The sequence below is a fragment of the Platalea leucorodia genome (assembly GCF_965183815.1).
Source record: "Platalea leucorodia genome assembly, chromosome: 7".
Taxonomy (NCBI): domain Eukaryota; kingdom Metazoa; phylum Chordata; class Aves; order Pelecaniformes; family Threskiornithidae; genus Platalea; species Platalea leucorodia.
The window spans coordinates 1,588,693-1,600,473 of record NC_138829.1 but is presented as its reverse complement, the minus strand read 5'-3'; positions in this window follow the sequence as shown (position 1 = coordinate 1,600,473).

Genomic DNA, 11,781 nt, shown 5'->3' with positions numbered 1-11,781 from the left:
CAACCCAGGGCCCTGATCATGCTTCCACCTTTGATTCAGCGTGCCTTTGGCTCCTCCGGCTTCTTCTCGCTCAGACCTCAGGCCCTAATTTTGCCCTTGGCTATCTTTGGCCTCTGGTTTCAAACCTCCTCCTGCTCAGCCCCTACTCTGGGATCGCAACTGCCCACAGCTCAGCTGGGACTCCCTGTCAGGCCCCACATCCCACGGATGCAGGGTATCTCACTGGCTTTATGGAGCCAGCAAGCCAGCCCCAGCCTGTCTTCCGTGATGTCTTCAGGAAAGCCTGGCTCTGTTCTGTTTCTAGTTTTCTTTTGACCTTCCTGGAAAGTATAACAAATACACTGCCAAATGACAGGGAAACAGTAGAGGAACTTTAGAAAAATGAACAGGGGCTATTAAGAGAGTCTCATTAAAGAGCAGATTGCTCAGTGAAATAACAGCGAAAAGGATGTGAATGGTTACTAAGGGAGATGGACCTGGCACTGCAATAGGTGATATTGATATGCCAAGCAGAAGAATAAACAGGAACAAAAATAAAAGCCCTAGAGAAAAGCACAAGGCACATGGCTCTGAGCACCATTGCTAAATCAGCAGGAGAAGAGTTCACAGAAATCCAATTAGCAAGGCTGGAAGCGGGAAGAGCAGGCCAGAATGTCAGTCAGCACGTGAAAAAGCCAGCGTGAAGACGGAATGCAATAAACACGTCCAACCGCAATGTGAAATACAGGCAAGCAAAAGGAAAGGATGCATGGCAAGGACAGAAATGGTTGGCTACTCCTCAAGAGGAAAAAATGCCCTGACGTGCTTAAAACAAGGAATCAGCAGCAGCAGGGGCTCAGGAGTGAGCTGTACAAGGCATATATCACACCAGCCCACAGTCTAACCCATTACAATTGCACAGACTTCAACAGAGGTCTTGGGATAACTTTAGCAGCAAACTAATTCCTGTGCAGTCCAAGAGCATTCCTCAGAGCTCCTGACAATCTCCCCTTGTCTGAAGGAGCCTGACCTGTTCCTGATCCTTCCTCAGTCCCGGCCTCTCTTCAAGCTCCCCATGGTAGATAATCTGCTGCCATCCTCACTCTCCCACGGGCTTCTCTCACATGCGCCAGAAGACCTGGAGTTATTTCATGTACTGCTTTGCGAACCAGTTGTGTTGCTGCCACACATCTTTCCTCCAGAAGCCAATTCTAGTAGTCAAAGACAGGGATGCAAAATGGCACCCACACCTCCTAAGCCAGATCCTCTCTTGCAAGAGTGGTACAACTGTCAACACAACAAATCTCTCCACAAGACTGAGCAACAGATCCTTGCTAATAGCAGCGTGAGACAGATTCCCAGTGGGCACTAATGAATATCATCTTCTCCGCTCGTGCTCACATTCCTTCCGGCAGCTCCAGAACTGGACCAGTAGCTTTAAATCTCATTGTTGATTTTGAAAAAAGAGCAAAGCGCCACTTCAGTCAGCTAGTTCAACAGCTCCATCCATCTTTCCTGAAGGGTTTAGAACGGAAGCACATTTCTGAAAGTCTTATTTTATTTTTTTTTAAAATGGAAATCCAAATGGTCTGACGGTACGGTCAAAGGATCACAAACATTGCCAGCATTCCATCTAGAAAGTCTTCTGAGAAGGCAATATAAAACCAGACCCACTTCTTTCTTCTTTTTTTCCATTTCATCATGCGCACCTACTGCAGAATATTCTAAAGAACAACGTTAGCACATTGGTTAACGCAGTCCATGTCATTCAAGCTTTCAGTCCATTATTTGCCTGAATATCTCTGCAGTCATGAATAAAGCTTGAGTAAAAGGCAAATCTTTCACAGCAAAACAAATTAGTTTTGCTAACACATTTGCATTCCAAACAAAATTACTAAATAAGCATGAACAAAATGAATGCAAATGAATTCACTGTTAATAAAATGAGAGCAGAAGTTATGCACCAGGTAATAAATTCCATACATCCACTGCTGAGGAGTACTGCCTGCAAAGTCCTCTTACGGTGTCTGCCTAGTGATTCACAGCTTCATCAAGTTTCACTGATCATAAGGTGACACGCAGCCCTTAAACGACTGCAGCTGCTCTACGAAAACGGTGTTCATACAGTAACCTCGCTTGCTGTTTTATATGAAACAGAAGAAAGGCTAAAACAGACGTACAGTGACCCGCTGCAGCAAGACGCCACACCGGTAACAAGCAGAGCAAGGCTGGCTTCCAGCGTGGTCTCTACCGGTCAAAGGGCTGTGTCTGATCGAAGGCCCGGCGGGTTCCAGCCGCGGAGGGCAGGCCCGAAGGAGCAAGGTGAAGCGCGCTGGCAGAGCGTGTTCAGAGTCCGGTGGCAAACTTGGCGGTGTCAGACCCTCACGGTGCTTCCCATCCTGACACAGAGCCACCACCTTTCATGGCGCTCGTCTATCCCAGATCTGACTCTAGAGAACGACATTCAAGTCTTATTTCAAAGTCAACCTGTCAATTAGAATGGCATTTTCTAAAGAAATATATGGGCCAAAGAAAGTTCTTTCAAATTATTCACTTCACATTGGCTCCTCTTCTCACTGTTTTACTTTTAGAGTTAGGTACAATTCGACACGGCCACACACACCATGTTTAACTGGAAATATGAGTAACTACATTTAGGAGGAACACTGTCATACAGCCCTGGCTTAGCATTCATTAGGGAGGCTGTGACATTATCAATGTGAGACCACAGTTCTAGATTCCTTTGCTTAGAAGCTGTTTTCAGGAGCCGGCACGGCATAGAGCGGAACTGCTACACGTGCAAATCTCATTTACTATCCATAAAGTCCATTGGGAAAATGAACCACTGTGAAAATGTAACGATGAGAAAGAAACAGTAAGAATTAAGGGGTTAATGGAAACTCTGAATTTTAATGACAGAATATTTTTTAAGAGTGAGAAAAGAACTAGAAAAGCAGCAGAGTGCTGAAGACCAGGACCACAAAGGAAGATGGATCAAGTTTGGTTTAGGAGAAAGCGACAGGGAGGACTTAGAACCAATATTAAGAAATGGTATAGCTGAATTTTGGTGGCGGGGAGAGGACAAACAGAGAGGGACTGGAAAACTTCCAAATAAGAAAAGGTTCCTGCATAAAACACGAGGCTTAAGCCAAGAACTTTATTGCATGCGCAGCTTCACGGAGGCTGACTACACTGGGTACGCAGGTGCACGCACAAGTTACTCCAGGGTAGGCACAGCTGAATTTACACGTATTAGCTGGTCTGCAGAACTGCCTCTGCATATGCACAAAAGGAACTATAATTTTTCCACTGGATATGAACATGGTTTTGGGAAGCAAATTGTTCACAGTGATTTGATGTGCCAGGTTTTAAAAAAAATGTTAGCATCTGCTCATAAATCCAGTGCTTTTCCAAACAAACAATATCCAGATCTCTCAAACGTAACAAGTATTGTACTCCTGGCTGAGGAAAATCTCAAAGGGACACTGGAAATCACAGATCAACAAACCTCATTTATGCATAAACTATTTCTGATTTGTGAAAATCACCCAGCTTATTTTGATAAGAAATATGCTTTATGACCTTTGCAAACAAAATCATCCCTCAGTCACATATCAGAATGAATAAGAGACCAGAGACAAAACTGGTTCAAAAGTTTTATCCTGAATCCCTAGAGGCTTCTGAAAAACTCTCTACAAAAAGCAATTAAGAAACCACAGTTATCGAAGGTAGTAATCAGTCTTGTATTAAAAGGTAGGTCCAGATTCAAAACACATTAGTCAGTTTTCATGATGTCAGATGCTTGAAAAGTGCCGTTTCATTTCATTTATTCATTGATTTCATTTAATTATTTTTCTGATATCCCTAAACTACAGCTTCCTTTTCCACTCCCTCTTCCCTCCCCCTGAGCTGCTGGCTGAGAACATCAGTAATATTACACCATTCAGAAGAGGCAAAAGAATCAAATCAAATCAAATCTGATGGCAGCAACCCATTGTCACCTGGAGACTGTGGTGGTGTGCTGTCAGTGACAAGTAGTGCTTTCACTCAGAAGTGTTTGTATAGAAAAATCAGTATTTGTTTACTGCTCCAGCTGGCAGACATACAGACTCACAAAAGAGACTTCAGCTTTTTTTGTTTATAAACCACCTGCTGCTGTGAATAGCTATTCAGTTATCATTCGTTTCTACACCACCTTCGCCCTGATGGAATATCAGCCGAACTTTTCAGAAAAATCAATACACGTATTTGAAAACTGGATAATTCCAAACTGTGCTAGATTAAACTTAAAAAAAAATAAACAAACAAAAAACAAAAAACCAAACAACTTATTAGACATTTTGCAAGCAGGTGCACTTGGAAGACAAATCAGATTGTTCCGATATCAAACTCTGGAATGGCTTCTTAAATCCGGTCCGTGTTTCCAGCAATGACAAGCAAGCCCTTGCAGAAGCCCCACTTTAGCCAAGCTGAACATGATCCCGCCAAAGGAACGCCATCGAAACCACAGCGTTAGGAGCTGTACGATGCAGCAGCGTGCTACTAGGAGCTGCTGTTTTTCTTTCTAATTTTCCTTCAAGGGAAGAGTGGTGTTACACATATCCATACAAATCCATTTGCTGTGTTGAAGAGATCACAGATTTGTATGAGAGAGTCCCCTCAGCAGCGTCGAGCCTACTCACCTGTGAGATTTAATTCTCTCAGTTTTGGAAGGTTCTTCAGAATTTGTCCACAGACATCCTCTGAGCCTGACGGGTCGGCAGCAATGACGTGCTGATGAAGAAACGGTAGAGGCAACGCTCTGTCAGACAGCTATGACCTCACTACTCCGAGACTCGTATATGAAGTAGAAGCGCTCAGACAGTGCTTGCACTGAAGGATGGGGAGGAAAAAAAAAAAAGGCGACAAAGGTATTTACTAAAAGGCCCCTCCTGTCCAACAGCACAAGTTCCACCAGGGTTCGTGGGGTGATCATGTTTACATCAGTGTATTACATTTAGAGCAAGGGCAAGTAAAGAAGCCCATAGGCGAGCGCACTTCAATTAATCAATCAACATTGCTTAAGTGAAGCTTCAAATCTGATCTAATTTAGTCAATTTATAGCAAGGCCTTTGCCTAGGAAGCGTGACCAATATTCAAACTGACTGTTAGCACATGACAGAGAGAGGATGCAGGTATAGCTAGGGGTTCAAGAACCAGGAATGTTCTTAAACTTATTTGTTGAATGAGACCTTTACATCTGAAACAAAAGATAAATGCTAAAAGAACATCGTCAGAGAGCGCTCTCCAGTTGCAGGCTTTGGACTGGATCCAATTTGTGACACTTTACTGGTGTCCCACTCTCAACAGGAGAGGCTCACATCTTTCTGACAACTGAAACCTGTAATGGCTCCCACATCCAAGGACAGGAACAACTAAAAATCATCTGATGCTTTTGCAAGCGTTGGACAACAATTATTCTGCTTGTCTAAAATATGTTCTGCAGCAGAGCTTCACGCGGCTCTGTTTTGGTGCCAGTGAAGTTTGACTGAGCGAGGCCTCAGCCTGCGAGTCACAGTCAATGTGCGAAAAGTTGCATAGAAGTTGTGTTTAGAGCACTCCACAGATTGCCACCCTTCATTCTAATGTTAGCGCTTAAACTTATGCTTAGCTATCCTGACTAGTCCCATTAATTTATTAATTCTGGCTGGTGTTGAGAAGAGCAGCTGGTAAATGAGTTTTGTGGAAAGTCAGCTTAGAACACAAAGTTCTTTTTATCTGGGAGAGAAGGAAGAGAAAGTTCCCTATCTTTGGAAAACGGAGTACAAAATTCCGCAGCGATTTCTCCCAGCAGAGAGCGCACACAGACGTGAGCAAGTCTGATCGATCCAAAGGCATTCAAGAACCACAACAGCAAGCAAGGGGAAATGCAGAACTCGCTCCGCTATGCTTCTTCCAGACAGACCGTGCGTGTTTTCAAGCCTTGCTCCTGTGGGTCTTTGAGCATTTGAAACGCGTCAGGCAAACGCTCAGGCTGGAGGGAATCCTCAGTCACAGTCAGCAGGCTGGGAAAACCATCGCCATCTGCCCGCGCTGAGGAAGGCAGACCCCCTGCTTACAGAAGTGATGTCCTTCCTGGGCTTGGCACTGCCTGGGCCTGGCCACTGCGGGGCTCAGGGCTCTTCCGACACAAAAGCGGATCAGCCCTGTATTTTCCAAGACAGAGGGTGGCAAGGCACGAGTGTTTTTTTCTACAGGAGGATGGAATCCAATTACCACTATCAAAATTTCTTCTGGTAACTGCAAAAAGCAATAGGCATAGGCTATCGCTCTCTAATGCAATTAAAAACATACATGTCTCAAAAATTTCCTTTAAGGTCATCAAAAAAGCTGTAAGAAACCTCCCCATCCCCACTTTGAGGACAGAAAACCAAACTGCTGCGGCCAAGGCGAGAGCAGTGCAGGAGCAGAGGCAGCACGAGCAGCCGGCCTGAATGACGACCTAGCCAGGCTCCCCAGACCCCGCGGTCCCTGCCGCTCAGCCATCCCTGCCGCCTCCAGCAGCCCTCCCGGGCATTTGGGACTTTCAGTCACCAGGCGCACAGAACACTGAATATTCTCTGTGAGAGTCTGCCCGTGACAACGTCGCTTTAGGGAACTGGCTGAGCTCTGTCCGAAGCAGATGGGAGACAGCACAAAGTTCTCACAGGGAATACCTGCCTGCCTAACCACAGATCAGTTTTGTCTTGAGGACTCTGCTGCTAATTCACTGAATACCCTCCGACTCTCTGGAAACTGAAGCAAGCTGAGGTAAAGGTTCCACAGCTAAAAGCTTTACTGTACCTGATACATTCAACTGCCCCAAGGTCATCCTACAAAGGAAACTGGAAAGTGAAACATAGGCTGAGGATCTGAGATGCAATGAAGTCCGTCAGTAATTTGCAGCAGGAAATTTAATTAGGTTTAATAAAGATTATTCTGTATTTCTGGATTTTAAAGCCAGTAATAAACCATCCTGTATATACCTATATTTATACATATATGAAATATATGAGTATTTGCTTCTGCCTTCCACCAGCCAAACAAAGGAAGCAGTAGGGATTTTTTTCAGCCATACAATTAATTAAGATCTCAAAAATCTGAATGAAGGACAAACCGAATGATAAAAAAGTATGGAAAATAAAGAAAACAATTAGCTTTCCCCCAGAAACAGGAGTATGCCTTTCATAAAAAAATAGGGGTAAAGCGCAGTAAGGGTATTGCCAGTAAGTTACACAACAGTTAGCCAGGCCGCTGGGTAGATATGGCCAACGCCACTACCAAGTGTCGTGGTTTAACCCGGCAGGCAGCTAAGCACCACACAGCCGCTCGCTCCCTCCTCCCCCCGCAGTGGGACGGGGGAGAGAACTGGGGAACAAAAAAGGTAGAATTTGAGGGTTGAGATAAAGACAGTTTAATAGGACAGAAAAGGAAGGGAAAATAATAATAACAATAATGATAAAAGCATATACAAGTGATGTACAATGCAATTGCTTACCACCCGCTGACCGATGCCCAGTCCGTCCCCGAGCAGCAATCACTACCCCCCATCCAGTTCCCCCCAGTTTATATACTGGGCATGACGCCATAGGGTATGGAATAGCCCTGGGGCCAGTCTGGGCCAGCCCCCCCGGCCGTGCCCCCTCCCAGCTCCTTGTGCACCGGGCAGAGCATGGGAAGCTGGAAAGTCCTTGACTGGTGTAAGCACTGCTGAGCAACAGCTAAACCATCAGTGTGTTATCAGCATTGTTCTCATCCTAAATCCAAAACACAGCACTGTGCCAGCCACTAGGAAGAAAATTAACTCTATCCCAGAAACCAGGACACTAAGCTACCAGAAAAATAGCTCCAGAAAGGAAAAGAGCAATAAAAAGACTAAGCTGCTTCACAGAGCTTCACAATAACTACAGGAATACAGAATGGAAACCCTGAGGGCAAGAAGACATTTCTTTAATTGTCAACAGTAATCTGTCTTGGCTAAATGGGATAAAGTGAAAGATACTTAATCGTAAACAAGCTCCCTCCCTTTGCTCTGTTTCCCCCATTTGGAACCTTGTTGTGGGAACAGAGAACACGGGGCATTCTCTCATGGGTGCCGCAGGTGACAAAGGACTAACAGAATCTGTTTGTCCCCTCGGTCTTTCATCCATCAGGCATCTCTGCAGGACAAAAACATTACACAGAAGAGCGACTGCCAGACTGCAATAAGGTAAAACCACTCAGAGGACTCCAGACGTTTATTCTTATGCCTCTATACTTATTATATGTATATATAATTTGCAGGATTGCTTCATTGACAGCACCTGCTAAAAGGACCCCCCCCCCCCAAAAGAGAAAACCTTAAATATTTCTGTGAAAAAAACATGAAAAAGCATGCACCCCTCAGCCAAACAGCATGCAAGATGTTTTTTTTCAGTTTAACCACACGCTACAGATCTGGCTCTGAGGTTACTGGACTTCACATGCAATCTACAACACAGATTTTTGGTTTGTATTTTTGCAGCTGCTGCCAAAATAGCTTATACGAGACCAGTCAGGAGAACGACATTTTAGATTCGCACGCGTGGCGTTTCTTTCCGTACGAGTATCTGTGATCGTGGTGGTTGGTGAATCAGCTCGAAGGGATCCACAGCAAGCAACTGACAGAAGCAGGTCTACTGGCTGCACGCTCTACCTAAGCTCACCTGGCTCTAAGCAGCGCCTCAAGTTCAGCAGCGTGGATTGCATCTCCACTGGAAGCTGAACAGGGGCAAAAAGCCTGAAAAAAATATCTTGGGAATCCCTTTATAATGCAACCATGATCTGTCCTGTGATGAATCCTTTTTATTGGCACCAGCAGTCTGCCCAAAGAGAACTCACTATTGAGTCAGGGTGCCAGTTGGCAGGTCCTTTCTTGGAATTGCTGAGATTGAAATAGATGCATTCTAACCTCTGCTCTTAAGCCCACAGCACAAGGACCTGATAAAGCCATCAAGCAGCCGTCACTTGGAGGTGTGGCCTTGAGCTAAAGAACTTTTTGCCTCCAGGTGTATCTGCTCTCCCACAGAGTAAGCTCTCCTGTGTACACAGCTGCTGTTCCAACTACACACAGTACCTGAACTCACACTACCCAGCGAAAAATCAAACTATTCCACTCATTCTTTTTACCTTACAGCTTTCTGTACTTAGTCTGGATTACTCTTTCTTCTTTATACAATCAACATGCTCTCTCCATTATGGAACAAAGTATCAGCAAAGAAGCTTAAAAATTATTCAAGAAATGCTATTTAGGAAGCTCTACTAGTCTCTGGTAATATGTACAAAAGGGGACTTGCTTTGCCCTGTTAACAAAGTGTATAATAAGTATGGGCACCTACAACTATCTAAACTACACCCCCAAATCTCACAAAGCTATCTGTTACCGGAAGGAAGGAACTACCACACACTCAACTTTCCGTGGATCCTACTTTTTTTTTTTCTTTTTCTGAAAGGAAGAAAAAGTATGATGGCTTCTGCAAGTAACTGGAGCAAAACAAATTTTCTTTGCTTTTGATTACTTAGGCAAAAGCTGATCTGGTAAGTGTTTAAGAAACTATGGTAGCACTAAGGTATCATTAGAGATAAGGAATAAATTGTGGGTTGAACTTTTTTTTTTGCTTTTTAAGAGGAGGTGAACCATTACAGTGCAATATACACTGTTAGAAACTGATACTATTACAGTGTATTAAACAGGTTGCTCTACCACTTTCAGCTTACCAGTGCTGCGCTAGCCAGGCTGAGACCACGCCAGCTGTACGGACAGTCGGTTACGTACAAACCACAGACGTAACAACTAATGTAAAATGTAAAAATAGCCTTTTCTTGCCATTCCCATTTTGACTTTTTCATGCTCTTTTTTCATTTCCTCATTGCCTTCTCCAGTTGCCCTCCCCAGCAACGGGGCGCCCAGCCCCATTACTCCCCTCAGAGACCCCAGCCCCACAGACCGCGGCAGGAGGAACAGCGCAGGGAGCCAAGGGCAGCCGCAGACACCAGAAGAGCTCGTCCAGCTTGCAGAGATCCCTCCTGTGACTGGACGCCCTCCGAAATGCTTGCTCTTGGCCTCCGAGTGCCCGTACACCACTGCGTAACAGGCAGCACTTGCCCAGCTTATTCACTCACAGATTTTAATCTCTGTAGCAGATACTCTTTCTCCTCTTTAGCTGGGGGAGCAGCTCAGCAGCACATGAAACCCTCACCAAGAGGCCTCGAAGCCTGTTCTCACAAAACATGCTTCTCACGGAACTGTTTTCTTTATAGCTCAAGACCCCACTCCCCAGAGACACACCTACCTTGGAGTCTTAACACTGACAACCGCGTACCTGGGCTTTTCTCCTCCACATACGAATTCTTAGAAATTCTGGGTAGCAGCAAGCACAGGATCATTGTCTGCTATATACTCTGGGCCACTAATCAGTATATGCATTTCCTGTAAGAAGCCCAAAGACTTTAATTACTAAAAAGAAATTAAGTTGCAAAATACCAAATAGAACCCCAAAATATCATAGAATCATAGAATGCTCTGGGATGGAAGGGACCTTTAAAGGGCATCTAGTCCATCCCCCCTGCAATTGGCAGGCACACCTACAAATGGATCAGATTGCTCAGAGCCCCATCCACCCTGCCCTTGAATGCATAACTACCTATTTTTTTTTTTTTAAAGCGTAGCTGTTCTTTGTTAATGGGCATGTGGTCAATTGCAGTAAACACTGGGGTCCTTTCTTACTCAAAGGTGAATTTCTAAGCCTACCTACTTGGACTAATCCAACCGCCAGGCACACCTGCCTCCACCAGCTGGTCACTCTGCCTGCTGGGTAGCCGGCAGAGCCAGGCTGCTGGGTAAGGCTGCCGATTTCTGTTCCAGCTGCTGTGCCCGTGACTTCCCTCCTTCCCCACTTGAAATACGAAACTCTACCACTTCATCTTTCGGCCAAGACGGAGAACAGCTTGCCTATATTTTCAGAGCTGTAATTACAACCCCTATGTAAGCTACCAGTTATAGACTGCATTTATTGTTCTCTTTCAAAAAAACCTACGTGCAGTTACAGCTGGGGTCACTGTGCGGGCCAGCTCCTAGAAGGAAGCCTCGGCACTGCTAAAATGCGCTGGCGAACTCTTCACGCTCGTTGCCTCCGCTCGTGCCTCCCCCGAGCGCAGGAGCAGGGCGCACAGGGGCCGCCCTTCGGCCCCGCTCCGCCGGGCTGCGGCGCTGCACCGCGACCCCAGCGCCCGGCCTGACCCGCGGGCCCGCCGCCAGCTTCCCCGCCGGGCCCGTCCTCCTCACGGCGAGGGCGCCGCGCTCCCTTAACGCTCGCAGGCGGCTCCCGCGCTGACCGGTGGCCGGCTTTAGGGGCCTTCGCGAGAGGCGCCGTGCGGCACAGCCCCTGCCGCCCGTCTCGCCCGCTGCTCAGCCCGGCTGCCGGCTGCTCAGCGCCGGGAAACCTCCCCTCAGCGCCGGCCGCGCCGCGCCCGCCCCTCCCGCCCAGCGCCTCCGCCGCCAACGGCCGCCCCGCGCGGGGGCGGGGGAGGAGGCGGACTGTACCACCGCCGGGGGGGGCTGCGGCAGGGGACGTGCTGCCGCCGCCTTAAGTGCCGTTCCGCAACTTCCGGTCGGCAGCGTGTGTCCCCCCCGATTCCCGCCGTCCAGGCGGGCAGTGACGCCACGCGCTCCCGCCGCCAATCCGGGCGCAGCGGCTCCGCTCAAATCCTGCGGCGGGCTGGGCCGCGGCGCGCGCGGGGCCTGGCGCTGCCGCTGCCGTGAGGGGC